The following is a 244-nucleotide window of genomic DNA, read 5'->3' as shown; positions in this document are numbered from 1 at the left end:
GGATCTCCTTGGGACTCTCAAGAGTCTTCTCCAACACCACAGTTCAAAAGCATCAATTCTTTGGTGCTCAGCTTTCTTCAAGTCCAACTCTCACATCCATACATGACTACTGGAAAAACCCTTAAACCACAATAATTTTCATGGATCCAATCACACAGGAAAGTAACAGTATAGTTTATCACTCAAACTAGATATTAGGCATCTTTTTCCTTGCTTGTCTAATCGGAGAAATGAACAATCAATA

This window comes from Bison bison, unplaced genomic scaffold, assembly GCF_000754665.1.
Source record: "Bison bison bison isolate TAMUID 2011002044 unplaced genomic scaffold, Bison_UMD1.0 scf7180017845550, whole genome shotgun sequence".
Taxonomy (NCBI): Eukaryota; Metazoa; Chordata; class Mammalia; order Artiodactyla; family Bovidae; genus Bison; species Bison bison.
This window is presented reverse-complemented; position numbering follows the sequence as displayed.